We start from the raw sequence: 9491 nt of genomic DNA on the forward strand, positions 1-9491 counted from the left end.
TCGGGCAGCTTGGCTCTTAAACAGAGCCGAAGTCTGAGTCAGGGGAGGAGCAGAGCAGCCGCGGGAGAGGAAGTGCCCGGCCGGTATTTTTCCCGGACATGTTCGGCTTTTTGGCAATTCCCCCCGGACTGGGGTTTGATTGCTGAAAAGCCAGACATGTCCAGGAAAAACCGGACGTATGGTAACCCTAGACAGCGGGAGCCTCTTCCCTCCCTGACAGCTAAAGCAGAGCTCCGGAGAAATTGGGGGTGGGGGAAGCGGGGGGACACACACAAAGCTTGCTCAAACTACACCTACGTCTGGCACGAGTTCCCGTGGTAACTGGATTTTTAGTGTCTGGTCACCAGTAGTAACCGGATACCTGGCAGTGTGGGGGAGACACAGACGGGAGGGAGCAGAAGCAACAGGCTGCCGGCTGAGCTCCTTCCAAGCCACAGGTGGCTGCTTTGCCTTTCCTGCTGACAGGAGCACTCCAGCAGGGCTGTGTGAGCAAGCTTGCTCTGCCGCCCCCCCCCCCCCCCCCCCCCGAGCCCTGACCGTGCCCCCTGCCTGACAAGTAGAGCCTAAAAAATAGGAGGGCCTAAGGCTATCGCCTTACTAGCCTAGTGGTTAATCTGGCCCTGAGACTGTCCCAGCAGCGGCCAGTGCGCCTGGTGCAGGGGCTGCCTGAGCTGCCCCCAGGCCAAGCACACCATCAGGCTGCAGAAGTCATGGAGGTCATGGAAAGTCACAGAATCGGTGACCTCTGTGACAAACTCTCAGCCTGATGGTGTGCTAGGACTTGGGTCATTTCAACAACGTTTCCTTCCCAAGGGGACTTTGGAATATTTGTAGTAACTGTACCTAACTTTTTTTTTTTTTTTTTTTACATGGACTAGCTTTAAAGCTGATAGTGTCCTTTTAAAAATAACCAAATTCAAGCCATAGCAGAAAACCATCCAGTAATGCCCATTCCTGTTGCACTTGAGATGTTGCAAATCTTTGCGGTCATTTTTTCACTCTTCCCTCTCCTCCTCAGCACAATACCTTCCCTCCTCGATTTTCTAGATACTGTGGGACTTTTTAGAAGTCCCTCCCCTGAGGAGCTCAAAAAGCCTGTACATAAAAACACTTTTAAAACAATGATGCAATTGGAGTGCAAATACTTTCATGTAGCAATCAGTTCCCTGACTTAAAAGTGCCTTTCACTGTCAAGAGTTTTCTCTCTTTAGCATCATCTTGTTTGTTATTCACAGAGGCTAGAGAATGACAATTACAATAATGTGTTGAAATAAAGAAACTGAATGTGCATTTTTAAATACAATTTTGGTTTTTCAAGTGCTCCAATTCCATATCCTTATGATATCAAGGCACATGTAGGCCATAATTGGGTAATATTTTGTGTGCAATTTTGAAATGTAGCCAACACACATAAAAGCAAATCAATTGCAGTGCTTTATTTACACAGTTGTTTTTAAAGTGCGTTATGTCAATACACTATACCAAGAGTGGGGTTGGTATAAACACTAACTAGCAAAGTTGTCTTTAGGCCTACAGGGTAGTCAAGGTTTGTCTGCACTTTTCTAGTTCATAGCAAAAACATAGCTGAAAATAAATGTGCTCTACTTAATCCTGTACAATCTTTATACCAGCTGTTATAGCAATTTATTTTTCAGATCCAGAAGTTCCATTTGCTAGTCTTGCAAGCAAATAACAGTTTACAACTAGGTATCCTAACAGAAAAATATTTTAAAACAATGTAAAACAACATAAATCTGTTATGCTTTCACTAGCAGAAGTGCAAATACTAATAATAAAAGGTTTAATTTAAAAACAAAAATACTTAAATATCTTATGGATGTCAGTCTGGCCTCAGGTAAATCCTTTAACCCATCATACTTGTGCATATCATTGTAAACAGGTATGCAATCAGATCATGGTTTTCATCCTTGGCCAGAAATTCCATTCACAATACCATACATCTACACTATTTAATAAGGTGTTGCATTTAAAGGTAAGTAAATTCTTGTGAGAGATACCTTCACAGGAAGCAGCAGTTGAATATTAAACAACAATTTGCATCTTCATTACTGAATCTGGAGGGTGGGGAGAGAGAAAGTTGAGTTTTGCATTAGAACACTTTGTGCAGGAATTTACTAGTTAATAATCAATTAAGACAGCAGCTTTTCTCATAAGATCACTGTGAAGTATTGCTGAGTACTGGCTTACCTCAGACAGGTGTTTCTGTCACTGGTTTCAGTGACTGTAAAGAATAGCTTCAGTCTCTTAATGGATTTAAATGCAAACCTTGCTTAACTGTCAGCTTCATTTTTTATTGCTTATACCCAGCTAGTTTAATTGGGTTCTCATATTTCATTAAATAGGCAGCCAAACATTCTGCTTATTTTTCCTCTTCCCTGATCACGTCAGTAACTTTTTATTAGGCATTTCACAGTACCACTTTTTCAGAAGTGTGCAATAGCAAATGTGACTATCAGCATCCAATGGGCACCAAACACAATTTCATAAGCAAAAATCTTTAACATGGAGTTAAGGTTGTAGTAACTCAGCTCTGCCTGTGCTCCTTGTACCCTTTCAGAATGTGATAATTCCCAAAACATCTGAGAAACCAAGAAATGCAGTGCTAAGGTCCTCTTACAAGACATGTAGCATTACATGAGAAAAACAGGAAATGCAGCATTAAGATGACACTTCCCACACAACACGAGCTCTGCCCATTTTGATCCCTACCTAAGAAGTCTCTGGGGAGATCACAGCACTTCACCCCTCACTTAGCCATTTTGAGAAGTGTGATCTCTGCAAACCAGCAGCACATATTCCACAGCACATGGTGCAGCACCGAGAACTGGGGGACTCTATTGGATTGTATGACTAGGGAATGCTAAATTGGAGTTGGGTTAGGCACAGAGAAATGGCAGCTTTGCTTAGAAAGGGGTAAGCTCCTGTTCTTGTCCCAGTTCCTATTGCCAAGCCCAAAGGAGCAGAGTATTACAGAAGTTTGTTATGTTTCTACTGCCTCCTTGTGTTCTTTACTATTTACAGTAATTTTGTGATCTAAGCATCAAGTATGAAGTACTTACAATAGATTCCCTTAAATCATGAGTTCAAATTTCCATGGGGTCAGCTCAGACCTTTGTTTTTTCAAAGCAGATGAGTTTCATGCTGTTTTCTTGATAATGATTTGAAGAGGAAACCTCCAAACCAGGCATCTCACAGGGACAGCAGAGCTCTCTAGACACTTTCTGTGTAATAGTAGAAATTACAGTACCTCTGATGAGTTAGTCCGGGCCTAAAATTCCTCCTTCATAGAATATCAGTATTGGAAGGGACCTCAGGAGGTCATCTAGTCTAACCCCCTGCTCAAAGCAGGACCAATCCCCAGATAGATTTTTGCTCCAGATCCCTAAATGTGAACTCACAACGATGGGTTTAGCAGGGCAATCCTCAAACCACTGAGCTATCCCTCCCCCCACTGCAATAACACTACTGTAAAAGGTAGTACTTTGGACTCACGCCACAGCACTTTTACAAAGGCTGGGATTTCTTTGTAGAGTTTATCTGAAGGCTCTGGAATTTTTTGGGATGAAGTGCACTATAGACTCAGAACAAATAAAATTATTGATTCTATCCCGCCTACCAGGATGAGCCATTCTGCAGAATAACCTTTCTTCCTTGAGGCAATGAGTGGGATTCAAGTGATTCAGCTATACCTAGACAAACATAAATCCACTCCCTCATCTTTTAGGCGACTCAGAGTCCTGCAGTCAGTTTCTATGAGTGACTTGAATTATTCCCTCACCCTGAAAAATGTGTTGCTTCCAGAATCGTTTACTGTACACAAGAGTTGCTAATGCATTTTTACTTAGCATAATTTCTTGGTCTTGTAGTCTCAGTTAAATCCTTTGGCCATCAATACAGGAAATGAACTCTCCACTCAAATACAGCAGTCGTCATTGACTGTATGAACTGCAAGTTATTGAAAGGGAAGAGAAATTCAAAGTTGTTTTTGTCACCAAATCTAGTCCTTTGCCTCATCTTCAGGATTTCTCTCTGCCTTTCAGCCAGGGTCTAGGTTATTCCTTCTGCGCTGCTTCTGCCATCCTTATGGTCAGAAGTCAGTTTTCCTTCTCATAAATATTCCACCAACGATTTACTGCACCATACTTGTCACTCATTGCAAAGTCAGTTTGCCTTCATTAAAAACAGAGAGAAAAAATAAGCAAACAAAGTTAAGTAAACATAACTACTCCCCAGACTAACATATCACTAAGAGGGATAGAGCTTTAAGTTATAAATATGAAATAATACCTACAGCATGGCTGCAGAGTTCTGTCTCTGACCTTCTTCTTTGGGCAAAGCTGCCTCCATAGTGAATCCTCATGGTATTTGTTTCGCAGGCAGTTGCAGCCACAGTTTCTTGTTAGTCCAGCTCCCTTTCTCCGTAGCATGTGACGGTCTTTTTTTGAATCCACACCTACCACTCTTTCTTACGGGCTAGTTTAGACCAGTTTCTAAAATATGTTTGTACCATTATCTCACACCAGTTCAAACCTGTTTGGAAGGTGACTCATGATTCTCTCTCCTATCCTCAGGGCTATCGTCTCAATAACAAACTGTACAGTTGCTTGTCTGTCTGGCATGTGAGGTATAACAGTAGCCATATATGGGAAGATGTAACTGCTGGAGGAAGTAGATACTTTTACATTAGGCACACCCTGTTTTTTCCAGTTTGCACAACCTCACCAGCACAAGTTATTTCTATAGAACACTCTTTACCACTCAAATGTCTTACTAGGTCAGCTTCTCATTGTTACCCTAATCAATGTGATCAAAGACAAGTGCTAAAGGATAAGAAAAAAACACCCTATTGTAAAGCAGTATATTATACAGCTTACAATATAGTATTAGATCTTCAGTCTCGATAGAGATGGAAAGCAACTTTCCCCCTTTCCTCTAATTTACAGCTAGCTCTTCACCTCCCCCATGATCAGTTTAAGATATCTGCCTAAATTTAGATGATTAGCTATTCAGACTAGGCTTTCTCTTATTTGTCTGAAAAGTGCGTGTGCCATCAGGGGTGCTGGAACTAGAGATGATGGGGGTGTGGCAGCACCCCCAGGCTTGAAGTTGTTTCCATCATATACAGGATTTACAGTTTTGTTCAATGACTTTCAGCGCCCCCCACTATAACAATTGTTTCAACGCCACTGTGTGCTGCAGTATAAAGAACAGTTCTTTGCCACACACCCCTAGCAAGCTAAATGAGAGGCATGTGTTACACTCCAGCTAGTTTGCGACTTTATACGTGTGTGACACAAGCCTCACAGCAGCTTTTAGTTAAATGATACACAAGTGGAGGCGATAAGACACAGTGGGCAAGTCTCTTTGAATTCAGAGGGGTGAGTGAAAACAGAGGGAAGCAGCTGCTGCACATGTGGCACTCTCTTGTGCGTACCCTCCCCCACAAGCATTAAAACCCACAGTTAAGATATTGCATAAGATATTGCAACAGTTAAAACAAATTCTGAATAACACCTCTTCCGCCTACTGGATCAACTGCTGGATTGTATTTACTTTTTAAAGATCCCTTATACACTAACATTATAACAGTGTTGAGGGCACCCAGTTGAGAATCCAATTTCAAAATAGTTGTGCCCCGTTTTAGCATGTCATTTTAGCATGGCTTGGATAGTGTTTCATTTGCAAGGAGTGAAGCTGAATGCAGATTAAGATGAACAAGTAGAACTTTATTAACCCTCTGCACTGCTCTGTCTGGGGGACTACACTGCTTCCAGCCTAACTTCCTGTGTTCCCTGTTTTTCTGAGGGAAAAATCTCTGACAACTGTGTACTGGGTGCACATGCCCCTACAGTGGAATGGACATGTGCAATCACTCAAAGAAGAATGTTAGTGGATATTAATATACAAAAAAAGGATTAAGCGAACCACAGTCCAGCAAAATCATTAACTTTCCCTCACAAATGATACTGAAACTTAGTGATGCTGTCACTCCTTCTATATTTATGAAAAGATATATTAACTGAATCCATGTTTAATAATGAGTTTGGATTAACACAGGTTGTTTGCACTGTGACTGGACAATATGAACTAAGATAAAACATATTCAACTCATTTTGGAAAGCTATTTGTGAGACAATCTATAAACCTTTTGACTTCAATGGGTCAAGAGTTCCAAAACTAAATGTTTCCTTTGTCTGAGGCCTGGTCTACACTATGGCATTAAGTCGATATGTGCCACGTTAGGTCGAATTTATAATGTGCGTATCTACACTACTGAGCCCTTTCCGCCGACCTAAAGAGCTTCTAAGATTGACGCCTGTACTCTACCTCGGCGAGAGGCATGGCGCTAGAGTTAACCTTCCTGGGTCAAATTAGGTATAGTGTAGACACAATGCTGTGTAATTTGAAGGGATTGGCCTCCGGGAGGTGTCCCAGAGTGCTCCAATGTGACTGCTCTGGACAGTACTTTCAACTCCACTGAACTTCAGCCAGGTAGACAGGAAAAGCCCCGGGAACGTTTGAATTTCATTTCCTGTTTGATCAGCATGGAGAGCTCACCAGCACAGCTGACCATGCCTGCCCAGGGCCGCAAAGCGCTCCAGCATGGAGCATACAGGAGTGGATCTGATTGCTGTGTGGGGAGAAGAGTCTATGCAGGCAGAGCTCCAAACCAGCAGAAGAAACGCTGACATCTATGCCAAAAATCGCACAAGGCATGGGGGACAAAGGCTACACCAGGGACACATGGCAGTGCTGTGTGAAAATAAAGGAGCTCAGACAAGCATACCAGAAGACAAGGGAGGCAAACAGTCGCTCTGGTTCTGAGCAGCAGACATGCCACTTCTATGAGCAGCGGCATGTGATTCTAGGCAGGGACCCCACAAGTACCCCAACACTTTCCATGGATACCTCCCAGAGGCCCCAGGCGGCCTCGGGCAACAATGAGGGGGACATTGTTGATGAGGAAGAGGAGGAGGAGGAGGAGGAGAATGTGCAGCAGGCAAGCGGAGGATCCATTCTCACCGACAGCCAGGACCTCTTCCTAACTCTGGACCCAATCCCCTGCCAGGGCCTATTGTTGCAGGACCGTGATGGTGGGGAAGGCACCTCTGGCGAGTGCATACTTGTAATCACACTACAAGGGTTACATGCAATTGTGTTTAATGTTTAATCTGAGGTAAACAATTGGAATACAGTGGTGGCTAGACCAGCTACACAAAGGGTGCTCCCCGGAAAAGCCTGTTTATGTGCCAAGAGTTTCCCCACCAGAAAATGTCCCCGGGTGTGCCCTGACACCACCTACCCTTTCTTGTGTGCTTATCATGCCTGCCTGCAAACTGAAATCTGCTGCCCAGTGCTCTGCCGTGTGTTGTACCTTACTGGTAGGCACTTCTTTTAGAAGACAAAATGTGTCCATATACCTCGGGGAGTGTATTTACTGCTGTGAAGTGTTTCATTCATTTCAAAGTTAACCTTGTTTTCAGCATTGTATGTTCTGTAAGGCTACCCGTGTGTTTTTTTGCCCCTTGCGGCTGCAACCTTGTCTGTGGGTGCTTCCTCCACACCAGCACAAAGGCTGTCCCAGATTAGAAGGCAAAAAAAGCAGACGGGGAAGACATACTCTGTGATTTGATGCATTCCTCTGAGACTGACAGGGCCCAGCTGAATGCATGGAGGCTTACACTGTCAGAGAGCATGCACACCGACCAAGAGGGCAGGAAAGCATGCAGGGAACAAGAGCGTAACACGCAAGAGAAGATGCTGCAGCGTATGGGGGAGCAAACAGACATGCTGAGGCATCTGGCTGAAGTGCAGGAAAGGCAGCTAGACCTTAGAGACCCGCTGCACCCAATGATGCACCAGCTGCCCTCCTCACCAAGTTTCATATCCTCCTCTCCCAGACATCCTAGAATGGCGGGGGGGGGGGGGAAGACGGGGGGGACACGGACTTCATTATCCCTTGAACTCAACTCCAGAGGATGGTTCATGGAGCAGAAGGCTCTAATTCCCACAGCTTTAATTGTTAGACAGTGCAATTGTAATAAGCTACGTATCCTTGCTCCTCCTCCCCCCCATGTTACCAGGCCCTTAGACCAGGGTTATCTTTGCTATTCATTGCAGTCTCTGTTCAGTGTTTGTTAGAATAATAAAAATGCATGGATTGAGGACAAGAGGCTCTTTATTCACTGTGCACACTGTGGTTGGTGGGGGTTTAGTTTACAGGGCAGTACATGCAAAAAAAGGGAGCAGCTTGGTAAGGAACAACACACAGAACTGTCACATCAGTTTTGGGTCATTCATGAAACTGGTTTTCAAAGCGTCTTGGAGACGCAGTGCACCTCAGTGTGCTCTTCTTATTGCCCTGGTGTTTGGCTGCTCATAATTGGCAGCCAAGCGAACTGCCCCAACCCCCTACCCCGCCAGAAACTTTCCCCCCTTACTCTCACAGATATTATGGAGCACACAGCAAGCAGCAACAACAATGGGAATATTGCTTTTGCTGAGGTCTAACCTAGTGAGTAAACTGCGCCAGCGCCCCTTTAAACGTCCAAAGGCACATTCTACCACCATTCTGCACTTGCTCAGCCTATGGTTGAACTGCTCCTTACTGCTGTTCAGGCTGCCTGTGCACGGCTTCATGAGCCATGGGAGCAAGGGGTAGGCTGGGTCTCAAAGGATAACTATTGGCATTTCAATGTCACCAACGGTAATTTTCTGGTCTAGGAAGAAAGTTCCTTCTTGCAGCTTTCTGAAGAGACTGGAGTTCCTAAAGATGTGTGCATCATGTACTTTTCCCGACCATCCCATGTTGATGGTGGTGAAACAGCCCTTGTGATCCACTAGCGCTTGCAACACCATTGAGAAGTACCCCTGTCGGTTTATGTACTCTTTGGCAAGGTGGTCTGGTGCCAAGATAGGGATGTGCGTTCTGTCTATCGCCCCACCACAGTTAGGAAACCCCATCGCGGCAAAGCCATCCACTACATCCTGCACGTTTCCCAGACTCACTACCCTTCTTAGCAGAAGTGAATTGATTGCCCTGGCTACTTGGATCACAACAGCCCCCACAGTAGATTTACCCACTCCAAAGTGATTCCCAACTGACCAGCAGCAATCTGGTGTTGCAAGCATCCACAGGGCTATCGCCACTTGCTTCTCAACTGTAGAAGCAATTCTCATTTTGGTATTTCTGCTGGGGAAAGCAATTCGCAAAGTTCCATGAAAGTGGCCTTACGCATTCAAAAGTTATGCAGCCACTGTTTCTCATCCCATACCTGCATAACTATGCGGTCCTACCAGTCTGTGCTTGTTTCCCGGGCCCAGAAGCAGTTTCCACCATGTCAACAAGCCTGGCTGCCGCCATCAGCATGTGTGAATTGCTCCATTCCATGGCTTCCAGCACGGCAATTTGCATAGCATCACATTCTTCTGCACAGCGGCTCCTGGCTAGGCTCTGCAAATGCCACAGG

The 9491-nt window shown here is 44.6% G+C and overlaps 1 non-coding gene across 1 annotated transcript; it reads right to left on the bottom strand.

The window, feature by feature from the left end:
- Nucleotides 1-1846: 1846 nt before the first annotated feature.
- On the bottom strand, nucleotides 1847-1935 carry LOC112124639. Its single transcript, XR_002909656.1, has one exon. It is a non-coding gene; the product is annotated as a small nucleolar RNA SNORD93 (small nucleolar RNA).
- Nucleotides 1936-9491: the final 7556 nt, after the last annotated feature.

The sequence above is a fragment of the Terrapene carolina genome, unplaced genomic scaffold (assembly GCF_002925995.2).
Source record: "Terrapene carolina triunguis isolate 2854851 unplaced genomic scaffold, T_m_triunguis-2.0 Scaffold84, whole genome shotgun sequence".
In the NCBI taxonomy this organism is placed as follows: Eukaryota; Metazoa; Chordata; order Testudines; family Emydidae; genus Terrapene; species Terrapene triunguis.